Source organism: Dermochelys coriacea, chromosome 7 (genome assembly GCF_009764565.3).
Source record: "Dermochelys coriacea isolate rDerCor1 chromosome 7, rDerCor1.pri.v4, whole genome shotgun sequence".
Taxonomy (NCBI): Eukaryota; Metazoa; Chordata; order Testudines; family Dermochelyidae; genus Dermochelys; species Dermochelys coriacea.
This window is the reverse complement of record NC_050074.1, coordinates 101,592,419-101,617,931: the sequence shown is the minus strand read 5'-3', so window position 1 is coordinate 101,617,931 and position 25,513 is coordinate 101,592,419. Positions and strand designations below refer to the sequence as shown.

Genomic DNA, 25,513 nt, shown 5'->3' with positions numbered 1-25,513 from the left:
ATTTTAAAACATATCCTATTAAAAATCCAGTCTCATCAGCATGTGTAGCCCGTTATCATGCCTAAATGTATTTGCCCAGTAGTGCCATACAGGAAATTAACACAATTCTAGGAATTGGTTGTTCATTAATGGCTGCTGCAGAGGCAAGTAATAGTGATTAATTCTCAATGCACAAAAATATCAGAACATATTAACCACATTTCTCTAATTGGTTACAATCTATTATTGCAAACAACGAAATGCCTTTTCCATTTTTCTTCTCTGTTGTAATATAGGTATTTTTGTGTTCAACGGCAAATGTTTAATTAAAAAACTGTTCACGTCAAGTACTTTGGATGTGATTTATATATTGTTAAACTATTTACATTAATTGCCATTCATCCTTGAGATCACTTAAGCCTGTCATTTTAAACCAATTTCTTTGTGGGTGGTAGCTAACAGCAGGAAATAGTTTGGAGATCTGGACATTTTTACCACCTGATGACAATTTTAGTAGCGATTCTTCAGTCAAAATTAAGCTACACTTTCCCTATCTAGAGGGGAAAGACAGCCAAACATACCTATTGCAAAATGCTACTTTCAGATCTGTTAAGCAGTTTTAAGGTTAAAGGGCTAGAGAGCATACAGCAGAGCTAGGTCTGGTGTTCAGAAAGATTGCTCCTCAAAAAGTTAGGAGTACTAGGAGTTCTGCAATGCCCCAGCATAGTAGTAGTCTAGTCAGCAGATACCAAATTTTAAGTCAGCCCTCAAGGCCAATATTATAGTGCTGTCAGCTGGAAATAGGGTGACCAGATAGTAAGTGTGAAAAATCAGGACAGGGGGTGGGGAATAATAGACATCTATATAAGAAAAAGCCCTGAATATTGGGGCTGTTCCTATAAAACTGGTACATCTGGTCATCCTAGTTGGAAAGGAGAACTCCTTTTTGGTCCTTATCCCGGAGTCTTTACTCAGGCAAACTCTTGAAAGTTTTAGACTGCAGAACCAGACCATTTTTGGAATTAATGTAATGCATTTTTATTTACAACATACTTCTCTTACAAAGAAGAATTTTGTAGAATGCCACAAGGAGTCATTTAAAATCTCCCTCATTTAAGTGGATGCCTCCCTTGTTTGACAGTCTCCAGCTTTTAACCCCCTGAGAATCTCTCAGCTAAATGTAAAGACCCTTAAAATTAGGCCTAATAAATTTGCGATTAAGCTTCACATACTGAAATATTGTTGTCCTCACAAAAATATTTTTGCATTTAATTCAAAATAAGAGCTTCCACCTTCTTGTAAGCTTTAGTAACCCTCCCCTCACTTGCCTTCTCTCTATTGTTTATAAACTTGGATAATTCTCACCCTACAGCCTGCCTTCCTATGCACAAACCCTAACCCTTCTCCTCACACCATATTGCCTCTTTTATAAACACTAATCATCCCACTTTGCAAACTCTCTATTTATAAACTTACCTCCCTATCTTTCCCACTTTACAAAGTCAGAAAAGTATAGCAGCTAGATCTGTCTGGATCCCACCAGTCTTTGACCATCAACCCCAAAGCTATTAAAATAGAATATAGATCTAGTTTATTTTACTGTACCAAACAAAATCCAAACGTTGGTATATCTCAGCATATAAGGGGTGCATAAACCTGGATCCAGCTCTTGGGTCCTGCTGGATACTACCAATTTTGGCAGCAATCACCCAAATTCCATTGCCTAAAGAGAGAACAAGTGTAATTACTTTTAATCCACCCAAAAAGTCCACGCCCAAATACACGTCACAAGAACTCATACCCATACTCAAGAACTAGACGTAGCATCACAAGAACTCATACTCAGCATCTGAATCCAGACAATTTTTAGCCTACACCCCGTATCTGTATTTTTGTGGGTCTATTTATTCTATAAGGATACACTGGAGTCTGGATGCTTGCAGTCAATTTGTGACAGCTGTTCTTTTCTCTGAGAGGAAAGATTTCCAACTGGTTAGAATATGGGCCAGGAACTAGTGGCCCCTGGGATTAATTCCCTGCTCCAGCACTCATGTGCTGCATGACCCTCGGCAAGTCACTTAGGCTCTCTGTGCCATCTGTAAAATGGAAGTAACAGCATGGTCCTGTTACAGGGCTGTTTTGAGGATAAATACATCAAAGATTTGTGAGGCGCTCAGATGTAATGGGGGTGAGGGCGGACAGTACTAAAGACATATTTGTGATTTAACTGGTAGAATTTTGGGGTTTGGAATATAAATGTTGTCTGGATCCAGCTCCTGTTGCACACCAATCTGCAACAATGTCGGCATTGTTGGGTGCTCTAGGAGCTACTACATTTTTACAGTGTTTAGAACTTGGGAGTACTGGGGCTAAAAAGTGGCAGGATCCAGAAACCACACGTACATTTTTCCAGTAATAGTAAGCCAGGATGAATCAGGAGCCAGATTTTTTGGTTCAGTAAACGCTACACTCATTCTCCCCTTTAGTGGTACAATTTGGGGGGTTGGAGCAAAAAGTGCCAAGATCTTTGTTTCATGTTCTCTGTGTGTATAAATCTCCCCACTGTATTTTCCACTGAATGCATCCGATGAAGTGAGCTGTAGCTCACGAAAGCTTATGCTCAAATAAATTTGTTAGTCTCTAAGGTGCCACAGGTACTCCTTTTCTTTTTGCGAATATAGACTAGCATGGCTGCTACTCTGAAACCTGTCATTATTCAGTGCTGAGAATGCAGATTTCTAAAACCACTTTTTACTCATTGGCCCTGAAGACCTCCTCTCCTCCCCATGGGAGATTCATGCACTAAGGTGGTCTGGGTTTTATTTTGATGCAGTAGGAGCAGCAATGCTTGTTCTTTATGTTGATGGCACAGAATGGGGCGAAAAAAAAGAAAAAGAAGAAGAATCTATGCGGTTTTCACCTTCTTCCTGCAGGAAACCTCCCACCCTAGCCCGGCCCTTCACTGATCCTCCCGGTGGCCTGCTTTGCCCCTTCAGACTCTCTCTCCCCCCCCCCCCAAGCTACAGGTTACGGCAGCGCCTCCAAGGCTCCTGCGGCCGCCCCCTTTGCCCGCTCGGCAGGCTCGCAGGTGCGCCGGGGTGCAGCAGGGCTCTGGGTGTGCTCGCAGGAGGGGGGGAAGGGGAGGATTTGGGCACGTGACACTGAAGCTAACTAGTGCAAATTGCGTAAGAGGAAATTAAGCGCGCTCCTAGCAGCCGCCGCTGCCTCCGCGTGTGTGCGCGGGCTGCCGCGTGTGTGCTGGTGGTGATGTCTTAGGGGGTTTTTTTTGTTTTTTTCCTTCCCCTCTTGTAATCCCTTCGGCAGAGCGGTGAGTGCTGGTGCATGTTCTTGCGGCCCCTCGAAAGCCAGCGATGGCGGTATAAAGCGGGTGAGAGGGGCAAAGCGGAGCCTGGGCTGGTGTTTTCAGTCCCCGCGCCCCTCCTTCCCCCCGCTCCAGGCCAGGGGGTTGGTGTAGAAGCTCCGGAGGCCTTATTCGCTTGCAAATGCAAACGCCGCTCCCGGCTCCGCCCTTCTGCTGCGGCTGGGCTTAGGCGCGGGGGTTGTGTTGACACATGCGGAATAACTGGGCCTGCTCGTTTGGGGTTGTTCCTACAAAGGAACCGGGGAGCTGGGCAGCATATTTATTTGTTAGAAAGTCCTTGAAATCCCCTAGTGTAGTTAAAAAAAACCAGAAAGGGGGAAGGGAGAGCAGGTTTAAAAGTCTCTTCTTCAAACTTTTTTTTTTTTTTTTTGCTGTGCCTGCCGTTCCCCTTTGAATAGCCTGGGAAAGTGCTTGAAGAGTTTGTCTTCTTCCCCTTCCTTCCCTTTGTTTGTTTGGGTGTTTGGAAAGCTCTGCTAAGGTTTTGTGACATGCTGTGCATTTCTCTAGTGTAGGGTGGTATGCAGCTGGGACATGCTGCATAGGAGATTTTCAAGAGATATGATTGCTCTCTATAAATATATCAGAAGGATAAATACAGGAGAGGGAGAGGAATTATTTAAGCCCAGCACCAATGTGGACACAAGAACAAATGGGTATTTCAACAAATGGGAAATTTCAAGAGATGAAATTTCAAGTGTGCTCTTTCTCCAAAAGTGACTCTTTGAAAAAGGCGTCGTGGGGGTCCACACACGTTGCGTCTCAGTGATTTCCAGATCCCATTTGTTCAGTTTACAAATAAAAAGAGAGTCTTGCTTAGCTGTCAGGCTTGCAAATTCAAGATCACAGTAGTAAAGATTCTGTTGGCCAAATGCTAATCTCTTTGACACCTATAGAATCCCACCAATCTCAGATTATGGCCTTGGCTACGCCTTTGCCACCTGTTGCGTCTAGGGGAAGTTCTTAAGGGCATAATTTGAAGACAAAATGGGTTGGTGTGAATGGCACTAAAAGCAGAACTTAGTTAACAATTCTTTGGCTATGTAAGGCTGGAAAAAATAAAGTTAGGCTTTCCCAGAACAGTGTTGATTCTTCAGGGCCAACGAGTAAAAAGTGGTTTTAGAAATCTGCATTCTCAGCACTGAATAATGACAGGTTTCAGAGTAGCAGCCTTGCTAGTCTGTATTCGCAAAAAGAAAAGGAGTCCTTGTGGCACCTTAGAGACTAACAAATTTATTAGAGCATAAGCTTTCGTGAGCTACAGCTCACTTCATCGGATGCATTCAGTGGAAAATATAGTGCGGAGACTGATATATACAGAGAACATGAAACAATGGGTGTTACCATACACACGGTAAGGAGAGTGATCACTTAAGATGAGATATTACCAGCAAGGGGGCGGGGGGTGGGAGGAAGAAAACCTTTTGTAGTGATAATAAGGTGGGCCATTTCCAGCAGTTGACAAGAACATCTGAGGAACAGTGGGGGGGCGCGGGGGAATAACATGGGGAAATAGTTTTACTTTGTGTAATGACCCATCCATTCCCAGTCTCTATTCAAGCCTAAGTTAATTGTATCCAGTTTGCAAGTTAATTCCAATTCAGCAGTCTCTCGTTGCAGTCTGTTTTTGAAGTTTTTTTGTTGAAGAATTGCCACTCTCAGGTCTGTAATCAAGTAACCAGAGAGATTGAAGTGTTCTCCGACTGGTTTTTGAATGTTATAATTCTTGATGTCTGATTTGTATTCATGTATTCTTTTACACAGAGACTGTCCAGTTTGACAAATATACATGGCAGAGGGGCATTGTTGGCACATGATGGCATATATCACATTGGTAGATGCGCAGGTGAATGAGCCTCTGATAGTGTGGCTGATGTGATTAGGCCCTATGATAGTGTCCCCTGAATAGATATGTGGACACAGTTGGCAACGGGCTTTGTTGCAAGGATAGGTTCCTGGGTTAAAAAGAAAAGGAGTACTTGTGGCACCTTAGAGACTAACAAATGTATTTGAGCATAAGCTTTCGTGAGCTACAGCTCACTTCATCGGATGCATTTGGTGGAAAATACAGTGGGGAGATTTATATACACACACAGAGAACATGAAACAATGGGTTTTATCATACGCACTGTAAGGAGAGTGATCACTTAAGATAAGCCATCACCAGTGGGGCGGGGGGAGGAAAACCTTTCATAGTGACAAGCAAGGTGAGCCATTTCCAGCAGTTAACAAGAACATCTGAGGAACGGTGGGGGGTGGGGAGAAATAACATGGGGAAATAGTTTTACTTTATGTAATGACTCATCCACTCCCAGTCTCTATTCAAGCCTAAGTTAATTGTATCCAGTTTGCAAATTAATTCCAATTCAGCAGTGGTTCCTGGGTTAGTGGTTCTGTTGTGTGGTGTGTGGTTGCTGGTGTGTATTTGCTTCAGGTTGGGGGTTGTCTGTAAGCAAGGACTGGCCTGTCTCCCAAGGTCTGTGAGAGTGATGGGTTGTCCTTCAGGATGGGTTGTTCTTCAGGATAGGTTGTAGATCCTTGATGATGCGTTGGAGAGGTTTTAGTTGGGGGTTGAAGGTGATGGTTAGTGGCGTTCTGTTATTTTCTTTGTTGGGCCTGTCCTGTAGTAGGTGACTTCTGGGTACTCTTGGGTGAGGACAAAGTCACAAAGTTCAGCCACCAGATTAGCCGTGACATTGTCGGGGATACTGTTCCTGACAGATTGTAAAAAGAAAAGGAGTACTTGTGGCACCTTAGAGACTAACAAATTTATTAGAGCATAAGCTTTCGTGAGCTACAGCTCACTTCATCGGATGCATCCGATGAAGTGAGCTGTAGCTCACGAAAGCTTATGCTCTAATAAATTTGTTAGTCTCTAAGGTGCCACAAGTACTCCTTTTCTTTTTGCGAATACAGACTAACACGGCTGCTACTCTGAAACCTGTGACAGATTGTAGTCTATCTTTGTGTGGAATGTTGGTGTAGAGGGCTTCTACATCCATAGTGGCCAGGATGGTGTTTTCAGGAAGATCATCGATGGATTGTAGTTTCCTCAGGAAGTCAGTGGTGTCTCGAAGATACCTGGGAGTGCTGGTAGCATAGAGGAGGGAGTCTACATAGCCAGACAATCATGCTGTCAGGATGCCAATGCCTGATATGATGGGGCGTCCAGGATTATGGATCTTGGGTAGCAGATAGAATACCCCAGGTTTGGGTTCCAGGGGTGTGTCTGTGCGGATTTGTTCTTGTGCTATTTCAGGGAGTTCCTTGAGCAAATGGTGTAGTTTCTTTTGGTAACCTTCAGTGGGATCAGAGGGTAATGGCTTGTAGAAAGTGGTGTTGGAGAGCTGCCTAGTAGCCTCATCCGTAACAATTTCACATTTGGGGATAATGTATACCTTCAAATCAGCGGCACTGCAATGGGTACCCGCATGGCCCCACAGTATGCTTACATTTTTATGGCTGACTTAGAACAACGCTTCCTCAGTTCTCGTCCCCTAATACTCCTACTCTACTTGCACTACATTGATGACATCATCATCTGGACCCATGGAAAAGAAGCCCTTGAGGAATTCCACCATGATTTCAACAATTTCCATCCCACCATCAACCTCAGCCTGGACCAGTCCACACAAGAGATCCACTTCCTTGTCAATACGGTGCTAATAAGGGATGGTCACATAAACACCACCCTATACCGGAGGGTATCTGTGATCTTCCTGAAAACACCATCCTGGCCACTAAGGATGTAGAAGCCCTCTACACCAACATTCTACACAAAGATGGTCTACAATCTGTCAGGAACAGTATCCCCAATAATGTCACGGCTAATCTGGTGGCTGAACTTTGTGACTTTGTCCTCACCCCAGAGTATCCAGAAGTCACCTACTACAGGACAGGCCCAACAAAGAAAATAACAGAACGCCACTAACCATCACCTTCAGCCCCCAACTAAAACCTCTCCAACGCATCATCAAGGATCTACAACCTGTCCTGAAGGATGATCCATCACTCTCACAGATCTTGGGAGACAGGCCAGTCCTTGCTTACAGACAGGCCCCCAACCTGAAGCAAATACTTGCCAGCAACCACACAACAGAACCACTAACCCAGGAATCTATCCTTGCAACAAAGCCTGTTGCCAACAGTGTCCACATATCTATTCAGGGGACACCATCATAGGGCCTAATCACATCAGCCACACTATCAGAGGCTCATTCACCTGCGCATCTACCAATGTGATATATGCCATCATGTGCCAACAATGCCCCTCTGCCATGTACATTTGTCAAACTGGACAGTCTCTGTGTAAAAGAATAAATGGACACAAATCAGACATCAAGAATTATAACTTTCAAAAACCAGTCGGAGAACACTTCAGTCTCTCTGGTTACTTGATTACAGACCTGAGAGTGGCTATTCTTCAACAAAAAAACTTCAAAACCAGACTCCAACGAGAGACTGTTGAATTGGAATTAATTTGTAAACTGTATACAATTAACTTAAGCTTGAATAGAGACTGGGAGTGGATGGGTCATTACACAAAGTAAAACTATTTCCCCATGGTATTCCCCCGCGCTGCCCCCCCCTGTTCCTCAGATGTTCTTGTCAACTGCTGGAAATGGCCCACCTTATTATCACTACAAAAGGTTTTCTTCCTCCTGCCCCCTTGCTGGTAATATTTCATCTTAAGTGATCACTTTCCTTACCGTGTGTATGGTAACACCCATTGTTTCATGTTCTCTGTATATATCAGTCTCTGCACTATATTTTCCACTGAATGCATCCGATGAAGTAAGCTGTAGCTCACAAAAGCTTACGCTCAAATAAATTTGTTAGTCTCTAAGGTGCCACAAGTCCTCCTTTTCTTATCACTGAATAATGAGATATGACTAATGCACCCAGAAAGCAGACTTGATGAGTAAGAAGGTGCCATTTTTTGTGAACCCTTTTCAAAATAAAATCTCACTTAAATTTCCACTGTACAATCCTATAGTACATGAAAGAGACAACTGGAAAAAAAATTCCTAGTAATGGGGTTCTTGGTTTCATGAGCACTGTGGAGTTGGTTCCAGACTCTGTATTTTCTACAGTAGAAGTATGCAAGCACTCATAAACTAGCGGTATCAGTAGGTCTCTGCATCTGGAATCTGCAGGTTGGAACAGAGTAATCCTAAATATTTCAGTTTTCCTCCTCATTCTTGTTTTATTGCAGGTCCCCCTGTCTTCCATTCCCTCAGACTACAGTGAATTGGGAGATCTGGTTGCCTCCTAGTATTTTCATCATCTTGGATCTGAGATAAAATGGAAATACCAGATTTCTTGTTATGTCAAGCAAATAGGTGGCTCCTTAAGGCCTGTCCTACAACAACAAAATTAAACCCTTCAAATGCCCCGTATCCATTTCTGTCATAAAAAAATCTCCCTATGGTGGAAAAAAGTGAAGCAAACCAGTAATGTAGCCAGCATGAACTATGTTCCAGAACTTCTTATCTGCTCAATCTGGGCTGAGGATAATTGTTTGCTGTGTAGAAAATATTTGGTAATATGGTGCCAAATCTGTCACTCCTCTTTTTAATGTAAGGAGAAGGCAAAATAAAGGTTAATAAGGCGTATTAGTTTATTGCTATATTTGTAATACAAACTGTAAAAATATAGACAAATATAGACAATCCTCTTTGCTATTTCATCATTCTCAAGCAAGTCATAGTGTAGTTTTTAATTTCTGCATCTTCATTTTTTAATTTTTTTTCATGTTGGTCTCTGCTTTTACCTTATTAAATGATAGAATGTCACACTTCTATAGTATTTCAAATTTTCAGAGCACCTTATAAGTATTAATCCTCACTCTCTCTGTATCATGGGTGACTATCTTCATTTTTCAAGCAGAGAAATAAAGATACAGTGTGAATAAGTGACTTGCTCAAGGTCACTTAGTGGCAGAACTGATTAATTCTTGAGTCCAAATTGTCCCTATGCGGGGAGTGTGAGGGAAACGTATGTCAGATTAGAAATTCCATGGGATTTCTTGTGGAATATTCTGTTTCGGAGGAGGGGGGGGGGTTAGGGTTAACCATTTTGTGGAAATGTGAAAGTTTTCTACTGAGAATCCTTTGAATGTTGGCAGTCCATTGGAGACCAAGGTAACTGTATAGAAATGGAAAGGAGTACTTGTGGCACCTTAGAGACTAACCAATTTATTAGAGCATAAGCTTTCGTGAGCTACAGCTCACGCTAAATGCATCCGATGAAGTGAGCTGTAGCTCACGAAAGCTTATTCTCAAATAAATTGGTTAGTCTCTAAGGTGCCACAAGTACTCCTTTTCTTTTTGCGAATACAGACTAACACGGCTGCTACTCTGAAATCTGTATAGAAATGGTATGCTGCTGAACTGTGTATATAGCCTTTAGTCTTCCCTTGATTGCATAGCAAATTTAGCTTCAATGGACCCATAGTATGGAATCTACTATTGGTGCCTGCCCACAGAAAAATTCCTCCCTGCTTGTTGAAGTAGGTTCCTCAACCGAGTCAGAAGTAATTGTCATGCGGAATTCCCAAGGAGATGTAATGAGCTGATGCCCTTCTCCTACCAACCCACTCCTTATCTTGTCCATTCAGGAAGAAAGACGGGATGAAATGTGTGTGGTATAATTAAGTCACACCTTTTTAAAACTTCCTACATCTGGGTATAACGGACAGTAAGTTGTACATTTATGTCGTCATTCTTTCCTTAATCATTATCACCTATTCCCTCTTTACAACCTAGTCCTGGCCGATTGCAGGGATGCTGCTGCCCTCCCCTTGTTAAGGGGCAGGGATTAAAAAAAGGAGGCTTTCTCTCCCTGGTGTACAAATATTAGGAGCCAATTCCCCAGCTTTGTTAGGGGATGCCTTCCCTTAAATCCACTTCCAAGCTGGTTTAGCAGGGAATCAAACCTTTATGGAATGATACCTGCATTGCTCACTTACTACCTACTAAGTTGTGACATCCTGACCTAACCTCCTGACCTACCCTAATGAGTCCCTGAACTGCCATGGGGAAAGCAAAAAAAAATCCAACCAATAATAAAAAATCCAAAACCAAAATCCATCCATCCTGCATCGGCCAATCTGGTAGTGAAGGAAAACTTTCTTCTCAGTGTCAAAAGAAAAAAGGCAACTAGTGCAATACTCACAGCAGATCATAAAAGACACAGTCCTTATTCTGATCCTGTGGATATGGGGGTGTGGAGGGGTGCTGTTTGTCTGTGATGAGACAGAGTTCTGTCTGGAGGACATAAGATATAGATACCCCTTGCCCTCTCCACTTGTGCACCTGGTGGTTCTGTGTCGCCACCTGAACTGGGCACTTTGGTTCTCCCTTACCTCAGATACAGCCTATTTTTCCTCCCCTCCTAACCCAGGGTCAATAGGTCCATTAAAAGAGCAATGGCCCCTATTCTTTCAGCTCTTCCACTGTGCTCAGTTGTGGTGAGCATGTTCTCCTTGTGCATGAATCCCTAACTCTAGCAGCGCTTCTACAGGATCTTTGGAGAGAAGGGTGGAAGAAGTTCACAGAGGTGACATGTTCTTTACATCCACTCCTGCCCAACAGGCTGAGATCTGCAGGGTTTTTATTAACTTTGGCTTTGGTTCCCTGCCCAGCGTTCGCACCTTTAGAATATCTTGTCTCTAACCATAATTACTAGTTTAATAGTTGATTTTTCTCTTCAGAAAATGTAGAGGGCTTTTTATTCTTTGTGTACAATTCTTAAATTTGGCTAGCTGGAGCAGTGCCTTCTCAGTGTTTTCCTTTGAAAGCCGTTTAAGTGCCATCACGTCTATCAAGTTGAAATAGTCTTAGATCTGGAAAACAAAAATGATTTCCTTAATACCATAGGATATTTCTCCTACTTACCTACAAATACAGTATACTCATTCTAAAAGTTCTGAAGTTGCTTATGTATTTTGTTTTTTTTTCAACAGCGTTTTGTGAGTGCCTTCTATATCCATACAATATAGGTTTATCAACATTTAGTAAAAATAAAACACAGTATAGTTTTGCTCATAGACTTGATTAGATTTATAAATAGGAATACCCTAAACGCTAAAACTTTCCTACAATCTTGCTTGTATTTGGAAGGATAGAAGCAACCTTTACTCAAAGATTTTGACATCAGTGTAGCCAAATAGGTGTATTTAGGAGCTTGTAAGGAGGGTTTGGCAGCTTCTATCTGCAGTCTCATCCATGACAAGTTAATAACACCATTTATTCAGCAACTACACAGAGGATCCATGGGAAACTATAGTAGTTGTACTGTAACTTGTGTTACCGTGACTACTTTATCTCCTGATAACTCTGTAATTAACTTGTCACCACTGTTTAACGCTTAACATATGTAGAGAATCAATTCATGGCATCACTAAAGAGAGACTAGCCTGAAGGAGAAGCTTGTGCCCTTTGGAAAGGCTATCGGGGTTTATTTAAAAGGCAAAATCAGGGAGTTGGGCAGTTCATTTTGGGAAAACTGTATAATGTGGAAAAACTGTTCCAAAGCAAACTGGGATTTATTAATGTTTTTTAAGGTGTGGTTTAGGTGACAGGATAAATTAACTTCAGTTGCAAAGAGAAGCCTAATAGTCTGGAAAGGTATATACAGCCAAAAGAAGAATAGGTTTAGGAAATAGATGGTAGTTTTTGTTAATGTTGTCCCTTACTTAAGTGCACAGTTAAGTATGTGGTAGAGCTAAAACAGCTGTAATCCTTAAAAGTTAAACCAATTTGTGACAGCCAGTACACCCAGTCATGCTCTAGCTAAGCAATACATAATTTCCTTCTTACACTACCCCAGAGGCTATTGATATAAAAGATGACACCCTTGCCCACATGTTGAATGTTGAAATTCTGTGCGAACAGCGATGGTTATTCTCAATTAGATTAGTGGCATAGGAGCTGAATCATGGCACCAAGGGAGCAAAAATACAATGTTTCTGAACCAGCCTTAAAAATAGTGAGCCAGTCTGCCTGGGATGCAACTGTTTTAAAAACAAGTTTCAGTTTTCTGCATAATTCTTTTCATTATTTTAGTTGTTAAATATGCAGGTTTTGGGAAAAAATGTTTAGAACAATGAGCTAAATCCTAGATGTATTCAGTCTAATACTTTAAAAGATTTCCTGTGTTAGAATAATTTTCTGTTTGTAACACTAGTGTAGTCAGCAAAGTATCCAACACAGCCTGTATTGCCCATTCCCAGAAGTCGAAGGGTGAAACTGAATGCACGTTCTACCAATAGCATAAGTCGTAAAAGCAAGCACTTGTTAAATCTATTTGTTTTTATTATAGACATCGATCTGCCAGTCGCAATAATGCATTTATGGACATTTTTCTGCAAGCACAGCGCTGGTGGCAGTTTTTACTGACAAATTGAGTCATGTGGACAGTAGTTCAAAATACGCTTACTTTATTGACAGATTGTGCAATTCTCTAGTTCACTGAGTGTTCATAAGATATCTGGGTTGGTGAAGAGAATGTAACTAATGGGAAAATGTAGGACAACAGTTCTAATTTTTGAATGTTGAAATCTGTAAGGAAGTGACAGGACACAGCTACATTTCCTAGTTACTCTTGCAAACTTTTTAACTCTCTAGAAATTTTTCACTGAAGTCAAATCAAGGAAAGAAACCTGACCTGTCCTGGCATCAAACTCTCTTTCCTACTGATGCATCAGATTGCTAATGGAGAGAGTGCAGCCTCATACAACACCAGTACACCATCCAAAAGGAAGCTGGCACAGTAGTACAGAAAGATATGTGGGCTTTGTGCAAAATCTAATAAAACAAACTTGCACCTAAAAACATGAACATCAAAAATGCTGCCTTAATCTTTTAATTTTACAGCAGAGAATTAAATCGATCACCAAGTTTATTGCCCCCAAATAGGCCATGGTTTAGCAGATGTCGAGTCATACATACATGCAAGTACAGGAAACTGAGTTATATCTTACAAAGATACCATTAACATGCATTGATGTATTTTCCCAAAATATTATTCTTCCAATAATTTCTTGCAAAAAATATTATTTGTGTGATGATCTGCTCCAAGAGGCCAAAAAGTACACTCTAAAAAAGAACTCACATGTGACTATAACTAGAAAGTATAGATTTTTAAGGTTTTGGATAATCATGGATGGTAAGTAATTGGGGAGTAGTTTTAAAAAACAAAAATGCATCATCATTTTGGTACTAATCCATGATCTTTTTCAGGTCAACTTTTACTGCTTATTAACTATTTCATACCAGAAAGCAGCACAAGAACTGACGGTGTATTTTGGTGGCTAACAGGAGCATATGCCAAATATTTGGGCTTTAATACTCCAGCAGCTATAATTGGTTTAACCTTTTAGGATGCAATTTTCGGTAGCTGTTCTCTGCTCAAATCTGGAATTTTTTAGTATTGTACAGTTCAAGCATGATGACTGAATATGTTTGAGTTATGGAAAAGATGAGAAAATGTGTGTGTGGGGGTGAGGGTGGCTTACTGAGGGCTAGTGCTTTTTCCTTGGTCTGAAAGAGCTTGGCTTCTTTAGCCTAACCAAAAGAAGGCTGAGGGGAGAAATGATTGGTCTTTATAAATATATCAGAGAGAGAACTCCTCTCCCTCTGTGGTATTTATTTAAGTTAAGCACCAGTATGGACACAAGAATAAAAGGATTTTAACTGGCCATCAATAAGTTTAGGCTTGAAATTAGGCAAAGGTTCTAACCATCAGAGTGAAGTACTAGAAGAATAATGGGGACAAAAAACCCACCTGGCTTCAAGACTGATCTTTATAAGTTTATGGAGGGGTGGTATGATGAGACTGCCTACAATGGCATGTAGCCGATCTGCAAATGCTAGCAGCAAATATCTCCAGCTGCCGGCGATATGACACTAGATGTGGAGGGCTCCGAGTTACTACAGTGAATTCTTTCCTGGATGTCTGGGTGGTGAGTCTTGCCCACATGGTCAGGGTCTAACTGATATTTGGGGTTGGGAAGGAATTTTCCCCCAAATCAGATTAGCAGAGACCCTGGGGCTTTTTCACCTTCCTCTGCAGCATGGAGTACAGGTCACTTGTAGTGTAAATGGTGGATTCTCTGTAACTGGAAGTCTTTCAGTCATGATTCAAGGACTTCAGTAACTCAGCTACAGGTTAGAGGTCTATTGCAGGAGTGGGTGGGTGAGGTTCTGTGGCCTGCAATATGCAGGAGATCAGACTAGATGATCATTATGGCCCTTTCTAGCCTTGAAGTCTGAGTCTATTAAAAAAATTGGATTTAATTTGACATTTAACTGCACCTTGGAGATTAAAGAACATTTTATTAGATTTAAGTGTGCGCACACATTCTGTATAACAAAGTGCAGACTTGTTGATTTGAAGACCCTGCAAGTCCTATTTGTGAAGCTAAGTCCACGTAACCTGGAAGCCAGAAATGTATATTCGCCCAAGTGAACAGTTCTATTTTTTCCACTTAAAAAGAAAACAAAAACAAAAGCTCTCAAGGAAATTAAAGTTTTCAAGAGTTTCAGGGATTTAGGCACCCAAATCCCATTGAAAAATCAATGGGATTTGGGTGCTTCTCTCTCGCATCCCTTTGAAAGTCCAAGCTTACATGCACAATAAAAATCTTAAATTAATGCAATATTCAAGCTGTACAGTTAGTATCACAGTCAGAGAATGTGAAAATTCAGGTTCCAAGAACATTTAGTATTGACATGGGTATATCCTACATACATGCATACACTTAGCAATTGCCTCTGCAAGCGCTGACCTCTAAGTCTAGGTGGAGATCATGTGATGTCATTAGAATTTTGTATTGCTATAGGAGTCTGTTCACATGTATCTGACTGCAGGATTGGGGTCGCAGTATGTTCTAGCTTTTACTCCTACTTTCTGTTTAACTGTAGAGATAGATAGAATGTATAATGATAGAAACTTAGGGCTGGAAGGAACATTGAGAAGGGTGCTATACTGAGGCAGGACCAAGTAAATCTAGACCCTCCCAGTCAGGTGTTTGTCCGACTAATTCTTAAGAGCCTCTAATGATGGTGATTCCACAATTACCATTGGATGCCTATTCCAGAACTTAAATAACCTGAATTCAGCTGAATTTTTGGTTAAGGCAGCTCATTGATTTAATGGTTTTGATTTTTCTCACTTTCCGGCTGAAATACTGGAAGCTAAATGGCAATATTCAAAAGCCAGTTTTTAGTGCATTAAGGTTGGATCACATAAAGGAATTAAAGATTTTTATTAAAATAGCATGCATTAGCAAGATATAGCCCAGTTTGACTGAGGAATTAATAACTAAGATTTGTTTTAGTGGCTTCTAAATCATGCTAACTACACACTGCCTGTGTAAACTCTGTTCCCTTCAGCCAGCTCTTGTTAGTAAATAACATCTACTAATGCTGCCTTGTAAATGATGGTGCTGAGTAATCAATTGCCATTATAATTGTATTTAAATTGTGCCCTAGATCAATCAGTAAAATGCAAGCAATGAAATAATTTATTTTCAGTAGTTAGCACATTGAAATGCAATGTACCTTTTCACTTGTTGTTAGTGGTGTTATGTAGAGCCCTGCACGGGAGACTTTTTTTTTTTAATTATTCCTGCTCCACAGTATCCACTTCCATCTTGTTTCTTGCATTTTTATCCTGCTCCCACCCACAAAAACCTTAAGATCCTGCAAGAGAGAGAGATTCCCCCATGCTACTAAAAACAAAACCAAAAAAGGGTTACTGTTTATTATATATAAATGGAATTCAGACACATTTTTTACCACTAAAAGAATAGAACAAGTCTTGCTTAAACTACGTAAAAGAATACTTTAACTTCTGTTGTAATAGACATCAAATCTTTTTTAAATCTTTCTCAAATCGCTTAAGTTTAAATATTAAAACCTTTATTTAAAAAAAATTTGCTTTACATTGCTGAAATTCTATTTATGATAAACTGACGAGAGATTGTTTTCCTACTAAATATTCCAGTCTTTTTTTTTTTCTATTGCCTACTTGATTCAACCCGCAACAAAGTACATTTTACTTGCTCCCTCTATTATAGCAGCGGGTCCTACAGGATCCCAGTCCCGCTGCAGGGCTGTAGTGTTATGTGCTGTTTCCTTGCTATTGAATGAGCTCCTTTGCACTAGCCATTTATAAGAACAACACTTGGTGGTGGGTGTGTGTGTGTGTATTCTGTAGCCATCAGCTTGAATGCAAAATCTGGACCTATATGGTTGCACACAACAGGCTAAATCCTGCTTGCTTTACTCACATGAGTGGGATTACTTATGTGAATAAAGTGAGTTGGATTTGCCTGGTATAGATAAAAATGTTTATTTTTTAATTTTAAAGTACACTGAATTTATTTGCAAAAAGAAAAGGAGTACTTGTGGCACCTTAGAGATTAATTACTTTTAATTTCTTTTAAACTTGACCAAAGTTACATGACAGAATGTACAGCATCTAATACTGTAAATGAGGTACACAAATTGTATACATTTTTGTTAATTTGCCATCAGTGAGCTGGAGATATGGTCTTTGGATCACTTCCCCATTCCACTCATGATAGTTTGCACAATCTTTCTGTTAAAAATGCTTTTGTATTGAAATAACTTGAGAACCTCTAATTTGGATCAAGCTAACTTCAGAAGAGCTGTTATAGTACTCTGATCATCTTCGTACAATGTGTGGACTAAACAATCATTCTGAACTTTCTTTCAGACAGGTCCACAGACTCTGATACTTCAGGCATTCTGGTCACGTTGATTCAAGAGCAATAACAAAAAAAAAATACTGTGGACCAGTTTGATTAACATTACATGTTACAATTGCAGGAAGAAAAGAGGTTTATGTTGAGTCCTGTGTCTTGGAGTGGAAGTGTCAACATTTCCATTTTAGCTCTGGAAGAGTAGGTAACTGGTGGGCTCTTCAGTGGGAGCAGATGGGCTTGCACACAGAGTTAAGAAACTTTGTATCTTCTTCCAAAAACACTTTCCACTGTCAGAATTTGTGGATCTTCCTCACTAAAGAAAAGTGTTACTACTTCGGGCCTGATATTTTCAGAAGGGCTGAGCATCCACAACTCCAGTTGAAGTGGCAGGGATGGGAGTTCTGTACCTCCAAAATGAAAGCTCAAACTACTTGGTGAAACAACAACTTAAACTATTTACATTGTGATGTTGTAATTGAAATATGCTCTTCAGTAGAACAGTTGCATAAAAATTTTCATCCTGGAACCAACAGGGCTGTTATCAACCTCTGCATATAAAATAGAAACTCATTCTTAAATAGAATAGCAAGAAGATTGCTGCTATAATTAGTGCAAATAAAACTGAGTCCCATGTTAGTGAATGCACTTTGTTTTATGTTGTGCTATTAATATTTAAAATGTGGATTTGAATTCTTTTCAGCTATATATATATATATAGTGCAGCTATGCTTGTTGATAATTCCAGAGTGAGAGTCTCTAAGAATATGATTAACCCTGCGGGTCATCTTATAATGTAATTATTAATGATTGATTCTGTTTATCCTTGAAATCAATATAGGAAGCAAAATGGTTTGGCATATATTTGGGGTTGATTTCTTACATTCGGTAAACATGATCCTGTGACAAGACTAGTATTGGTTTATTACTTAGAACATGTTTGATGAATCTGATGTGTGTGATTAGTTTTATATAATTATTGTGATATGTGGTGTTTCTTACATGACTTTTATGTTAATATGGCCGATAGTATTAACATCTCCTGCCACTAATAGTTAGGGTGGGGATGTGTAGTAATTGATCTTCCTGGGAGTGCTGTAATGTAAAAACAATTCAGGCTGTTTGAAGTATATTTTACAAGTGTGCATTGGGCCTTTGGGATGTTATATTGAAAAACCCAATTGTACAGTTACCATGGGAACCCAATTAGAATAGATTGCTTGAATTTTTTTCAGTCTTTCATCTTGACCAAAAATCTAATGTACTTTAAATGTTTTCATATGGAATTTATTCATATACTGACTTGATATAATAATTTTTTTTTATTCCAGTACCAAAATCAGACAGCATTAAATTCTCTGGATCCTCGAGACTTGCTTTTTCCTTTTAAGGAAAATGTACTACTAGCATCTATATATGAGCAGATGAACTGAAAAAAATACCTTTTTATTATTCTAATAGTGCTTATCAGAATACTTTTATTAAAATGATTTACAGACTTTGGCTTATTAAAGGTAAACAAAAAAATTTCTTAATCTATTATTAGTATCCCGGATGATCAATGGAAGATGAGGCAGATTGTGACTGGCCCCTGAGGAAGGGAGGCTTTGCAAGAACTCTTTCCTTATGCACCCAAAGCAGCTACCAGGCACAGTTACAGGCTATATCCTAATTGAGCACAGTGCGAGCTTTCCCCTAGCACTTTCTTCTGGAAACTGAGGAAGTGGGCCCTTCTAGTCCTCACTGGCCAGCAGAGCTGGTTAGGTGCAAAGAAGGAAGCATGCTGCTTTTTGTTCTAAGGCTGTGGCCACACTGTCAGTGCTACAACAGCACCAAACTGTAGAAACTTCCTGCAGTGATGGAAGGGTTTTTTTTCTTTGCTGTAGGAACTCCACCTCCCCAAGCAATGGTAACTAGGTTGATTGAAGCATTGTTCCATCAACATAGCTAGTTTACACCAGGGGTTAGATCAGGGTAGCTATAGTGTTCAGAGATGTGACTTTTTCAGCCTAATTTATAAGTGTAGACAGGCCTAAGAAATTGTGCATTCTTCTCATCATACATGACCCGGCATGCGTGATGGGGTATACCTACCCCGTGACAGGGAGGCTGCTACACACCCTCAACATCCCCAGTCCAGATGCAGCTGCAATCACCCTCTCAAAATAGTGCCAGGGTATATCGCTCCTTCTGTTCCTCTAGCAACCCCTGGTGCCTTAGTCCAATACTCTAGTTCTAACTGTTCCTGGCTTCCCTAATGAGGAGCATGAGAAATAAGTTCCTGACTTTTCCATGCCTCTTGTTATTCAGGTTGTCCCTGAATGGGAAATCAGTGCCTCTTTCTTTAGTACTGTTGAAATGTCATGCACGGAGCTGCAGAGAACTTGGCAGCTATGTGCTTTGAGTCCCTTTTTAAAGAATCCTTCCTTCGCCTTAGAAGCTAGATGTTTGCCCTGCTCTGCATGCTACTGCCAATGGGATCCTCTTTAGTAGAGGAGCATAGAACTAATAGCATATAGTTTCTCTAAATTAGTAATGGTGGTAGGCATTATCGCTATACTGCACGCTAACAGGATAACCTGGTTGCTCATGAGATCACCCCCACAAGGGTTCTTAGCATAATGAAATACACATACTTATGCTCTGTCTTGGTGGCAAAGTAAGCAACCTCCTTGTTTAATTGCAAACACCTGCTGTAAAAAGTGAAGGCATTTGAAACAATTAAGAAAGGTCGTAATAATCCTTTATAATTATTGGAAATAAATATAAAGTTTGCTCCCACTTCCCCTCCCACTAATTATTAAAATTTCTATACAGAAGAATACATCACCTTGTTTTGTAGTCTTTGGTTATGCATTGTGGTGTCTCAAATACATTCAATGACAGCATTGTGCAGTAATACCCACAATAAGAAAGCTGGGTCTGTGGGAGATGTTTTCGATTAAGGAGCAGTAAAATGAAAGGTAAAACAGATTAATGGTGGTTTGATAATATGTCTTTAGACGTTTTCAAGAGTGTGGAAGTGGGTTCTGATTTTAACCTTATTTACCACTCTTTTCCACACACACATCTCACTTAACTTACCACTGTGACTTCTAGCATCTAGCTGTGAAAGCAAAACTGTAGCTTGCTTTGGAATGGATTCCAACACCATTCCTTGATCTAGCAAGCAGAGAATGCACTCAATCTCAACTGATTTGGCAAAGATATCTGATTTTGAAGCTGGGGACTCTGCATGATTTACTAAAATACCATTAAAACTATACTTAACCATGAGGCCAAGCAGAAGGAGACCTTGTGAGACATTGACCCCTCACTGACTGATGCAATCAATCATCTGACACCAAGACATCCCGGTCTGCCTGTTGTCTTTGCAGATTCTGCCGTTTTTAGGTGAACTGGAACATGAAAAGCCTGAAAGAAGATTTGAAATATCAATGGCAAAAAACATTAGCAGATACAGACTTTAGCACAAGCAAGTCTTAAGTCTGCTTTGACAGAAGCTAAGATATTCTACTTTTCCATAAAGGAGGCTGAATCACACCCTGCTGAACTATTTTAGACTGTGTATTGTTTGCTGAACACAAAGCCTTTATTAAAACCCAGAACCCAGTGCCTGTTGGTTTGAGGAACTGTCAGGTTGGCTTCCTGATGAAGTATTGTGGGTGATATTTGAATGTGAACGGAAGTTAAAGCTTTGGTCATGATCTCCAAGGCCTTTAATGGATTTGGCCCAAACTACCTACAATTTGTCTTCACTTTATTTGAACATGACCTCCCATAACAGCTATATTATTCTGGAACAATCGCACTTGCAATCACTTGAGTGAATCATTTGAAATGTAGGGCTGGAAGGGACCTTGAGTAGTCATCAAATCCAGCCTCCTGCACTGAGGCAGGACCAAGTAAACCTCGACCATTTCTGACAGGTTTTTGTCCAGTCTGTTCTTAAAATCCTCCAATGGTAGAGATTCGACAACCTCTTTTTGAAGCTTATTCCGGACCTTGACTACCATTATAATTAGGAGGTTTTTCCTAATACCTAACCTAAATCTCCTTTGCTGCAGATTAAGCCTATTGCATCTTGTCTGTCCTATCTTCACTGGATATGGAAAACGGGTGGTTACAGTTCTCTTTATAACAGCCCTTAACATATTTGAAGACTATCGGGTCCCTTCTTAGTCTTCTTTTCTTCAGAACTAAACATGCCCACTTTTTTTAACCTTTCTTCATAGATCAGTTTCTAAACTTGTCGTTTTTATTGCTCTCTTCTGAACTCTCTTCAGTTTATCCACATCTGTTTTTAAGGTCTGGCACCCATGATTGGACACAATACTCTGGCTGAGGCCTCACCAATGTCAAGTAGAGCAGAGAGTTACTTCCTATTACCTACATACTCCTGTTAATACACTCCAGAATATTAGCCTTTTTTGTAACTGCATCACCCTCGTTGGTTCGCATTTAATTTGTGATCCCTATAACTTCCAGATCCTTTTCAGTAGCATTACCACTTAGCCATTCCCCATTTTGTATTTGTAAGTGAAGTACTTTCATAGAATTTTATCATGTTGAATTCAGATCAATTCTCCAATTTGTCAAAGTTGTTTTGAATTCTAATTGTGGCTTTCAAAGTGCCTGCAACCTCTCTGAGGTTGGTGTCCTCTGCAGATTTTATAAGCAAGCTCTCCACTCCAGCATTCAAGTCATTAACGAAAACATTAAATAGTACTGGACCCAGGACAGATCCCTGCAGGACCACACTAAATGCTCCCTCCCAGTTTGCCAGCGAACCCTTGATATATGGTCTTTCAGCCAGTTATGCACCCACCTTTATAGTAATATCATCAAATGCTTAGAATTTGAGGTGTTTAGACATCAATATAAGTACTTTGATGCTGCTTGAGCTGTTTCTTGCTAATCATATTTTGATGTAGGTTTCTGGCCTGCTGAGAGAGAAGCAGGTAAATTTAATTAATATAACATGGTGTAATTCAAATTTTAATAAATATACATAAAGTTTTCTATTAGAAGGATTTTAACTGTTTCATGAATAGATTTGTCCCATAGACTTCTGTTTGTGAGCTGTCTGTTCGGCTCTAAGCTTCTTCAGTCAGAATAAATGTTTGTTGTCTAGTTTACCTGACATACTAAAACAGCCCTTCATTCAGCCATGAGCAGCTGCTGACTCTGCAACATTTTATTTCCCAATGGGAAGATAGGGAAGCAAGTGGATCTTACTAGAATGCAAAACAATGCTTTCCTCTGGATTAGTCAGCAGGAGAGCTGAAAGAAAGAACACCCTTTCCTATCACTTGAGATTCAACACATGACCTCTGTGAAGTTCCCACTTTTTATAGTAACCCAGCATCAGTCCTGCATTTGAGTGCAAGGAAGGGAAAGAGTGTGAAATTTCTTTTCCCTGCTAAGATGTACACATTTCTGTGGACTGAAAGAGTATCTTGTAAGGAGAGGTTCTGAGCAAGAATAGGCATGCTCTAGTTTAGTTGTTCCACACTAATGTAAGGGAAGTGACAATGTTTTTTAACGCTTTATTGTAAGTATAAATCGAAACTTAATTCAGAAGTTAATTTAAATGAAGTTTAGCTCAAGCACTGTGGAAACAAACAGTTCTGTTTGTCATCTTGCAGAGTGATGTATAGTTAACTAAGAGCATGTTAATCTTGTATTTCTGCCATTTGTTACTTGTAAAATTTCTTCAAATTGATTCTGGTTGGTTGGTTGGTTGTTTTTTCTTTTCCAACTAGGTTGTTAAGTCACCTTGCAATTCTTTTTGATTCACATAATTATTTTTGTTAAGTACTTGTTTAGAACTGCCAATATACTAAGGGTTCTACAATACACAAAAATAGTCCTTCAAATAGTTTCTCGCCAAATGATAACTTTTTTACAATAATTATCAGTTTTGTATAATCAGATCTCAACATTGTCACTAATACTAGTGATTTTATAACTGTGCTCCTGTGCTCTTCTGTCCCATACTTATTGAAATACACCTTGATTAGAATCACTTCATAAATTAACAATATATATTGCTAAAAAGATAAATATTTAATGCCTGGGGTTCAAATGGGGGAACATGTAATAAAGAAGGTCTTTAACCTTTCACTGTTGTAACCCTCATCCTTCCATATTCTCTTCCCTCTGTCATTTCTTGCTATGACTTGTAATGTAGGACCAATCCTGCAATCACTTTATAGACGAATAAGCGTAACTTCAGTCATAAAGGGAAGGATAAGTTGTCATATTAACAGTAACTCAAAGGGTAAGTCAAGTAGTGATATAGTAAGGGTTAATATAGATGAACTTGGCAACAGAAGTTCTTCAGTTGTGTCAGTGTGAATCCTAGGGTTGATGCACATGTGCCTGACATTTCGATTTAATTTGAATAGCAGTGTCATTTAGGGCAACATATGTGCCCTGCACTACCTTGTGCTCCCATATTAGGCTGTCACCCTCCCTTGAGTTCTGTCTTACCACCCGTGGTAATCAAATGGAACCTGGTGAGTGCCCATTTCACTATTTGTTCTCCAAGCTTCAAACTCATCTTCTAGAGTATCTTCATGAAGGAAAATCCTTCACCCTCCTTTATTTTGTATGTTCCTGGGGGGGGGAAAAAACTGAGACTCGGGTACACTCTCCTCTACTATATGGTGAGGCACCTCAAGCCAACTGCCATGTCAGACTTTAAACCTTCAGGATTTAAAAGCTGTCCAACACGCAATGAACTTGCTCCCTTAGTCAGTGGGTATAGACAGTGCCTTTCTGTCTGAGCCACATCGCCCAGTGTTCCATGTGTAAATCCTTCTTGTTGAGTACAAGTTGAGGGGGACACAGTTGAAACTACACTTACTTGAGCAATCAGTGAATGTCCCCTCAGACATGGGGAGACATCTACCTCCAAAGAACCCTACAGAAACAGTGAGTTCACCTGTACTGTCCAGACAAACAGCTAGCGTACACATTGCAGAAATGATTGCAGTACTCAGAGATGCCCATCATCAACCTTGTCTGTCACTCACCTCAACAAGTCATCTGGACACTTGATTTAATGGGGGTATTGGGAGTCACTTCAAAACAGATCTGGAGCTAATTTTGGGAGCAGCCTTGGACAAATTAGACATGATTATTAGACATGGTTGCCCATGGATATTCCATTCATTTATGTCTCATGAGAGCCAGTTACAAAGTAATGGCCTCACTCTGTCTAGAAGCTGTTCCATGGGAGTCTGAGGGAAGAGGCTTCTACTCCTGGTATTCGCCCCCCCCTCCCCCCCGGAGAAGAAAGAGCTCTTCATCTTCTCCTACACCTGAGTAGACTGAACAAATATATATGCTGCTTCAGGTTCAGGATGCTAAAGCTAGCTTCCATCTTCCTCTCTCTTCTGGCTAAAGACTGGTTTGTGGCTCTCAGCTTGCAAGATGTGCTTTCCTATAGCCTTCCACCTGTCCCATTGGAAACACTTGAGATTCACAGTCAGATCAATATCAATATAAGGTACAGCCATACAGAAACTCCACAACATCAAAGGTCTTCACAAAACGCCTTGTGGTGGTAGTGGCCCACTTGAGAATACAAGACGTTCACATCTACTCTTACTTGGATGACTGGCTGATCAGAGGCAGGTTGCAGTGAAGGACAGCAGCGAGCTTGGAATATGCTCTGCTTCTCTTCACCTGGCTCGGCCTCCTAGTGAACTGTGAACATTTTTCACCCATTGCAGACAATAGAGCTCATAGGAGCCCTGCTCCATTCCAGATTAGGAAAAAAAATGTTCTTCCCAGAGGATAGGTTCCAGTTATTCCAAGCATTCATACCTCAGTTAATATCAGAACCAACTACTGCAGTACAGACATGCCTTGCAGTGTTAGACCACATGTTGGCATATGCATAAGTGATGCTGCTTGCCAGATGTCATTTGTGGCCCCTTCAACTCTGGCTCAGGTCTGTCTATTCTCTGGCGAGACATTGGATAGATAGGAATGTTTCAGTCCCACAATATGTCATTGCAGATCTGCCTTGGTGGATGGTATCCACAAACACGCATAAAAGGACATCCTTTTCAGTTTCCTCATCAAGAAAGACTCTAAGCACAGGGATGTCAGGGATAGGTTGGGGAGATCATTTGGCCAACCTACAGATTAAGAGAAACTGGTCCCCAGATGACAAGGCTGCACATGAGTGTCCTAGAGCTTGGTTATCAGATTGGCCTGTATGGTGTTCCTACCTGAAGTGCAATTCTTCACAGTGCATTACACTACAAAAGGGGCACTCACTTCTTACCTCTTTTTGCCTGAAGGCCATCCAATTCTGAGTCTTTGGTGGCAAACAATGCCAAGTGTTAGAACACTTGCTCCAGAGGAGGTTTGAGTCCAAGATTATTGTTAGATGCCTTCCTCCTGCA

The 25,513-nt window shown here is 40.5% G+C and overlaps 1 protein-coding gene across 10 annotated transcripts in view; it reads left to right on the top strand.

Moving 5' to 3' along the window:
* The first annotated feature begins 3,003 nt into the window (after nucleotides 1–3,003).
* MGMT (O-6-methylguanine-DNA methyltransferase) overlaps nucleotides 3,004–25,513 on the top strand; it is a 300,045-nt gene continuing 277,535 nt past the window's right edge. For 2 of the 10 annotated variants that reach the window (XM_038409830.2, XM_043518938.1), the window contains exon 1: nucleotides 3,070–3,307. The gene's annotated coding sequence lies outside the window, so the exon portion shown is untranslated. The other 8 variants (XM_043518940.1, XM_043518942.1, XM_043518944.1 and 5 more) reach the window with 8 other exon arrangements.